Genomic DNA, 227 nt, shown 5'->3' on the forward strand with positions numbered 1-227 from the left:
ACCTTCTCTCCCCGCCATTGTCTACTCACCCTGCTGCTATCTCCCTTCCCCCACTCCCACTGCTGTCTCCCCTCTGCCTCTTCCTGCCACTATCTCCCCTCTCCCTGCCACTGCCCCCACCCCTTCTCCTCCTCTCCCCACTGCTGCCCCCCACTCCTTCCATTCTCCCCGCCGCCACTATCACCCCCTCTCCTCCCTGCTACTGTTATCTCTTCCTCCTCTGTCCT

The sequence above is a fragment of the Carcharhinus amblyrhynchos genome, chromosome 4 (assembly GCF_965287045.1).
Source record: "Carcharhinus amblyrhynchos chromosome 4, sCarAmb.v2.hapA, whole genome shotgun sequence".
NCBI lineage: Eukaryota > Metazoa > Chordata > Chondrichthyes > Carcharhiniformes > Carcharhinidae > Carcharhinus > Carcharhinus amblyrhynchos.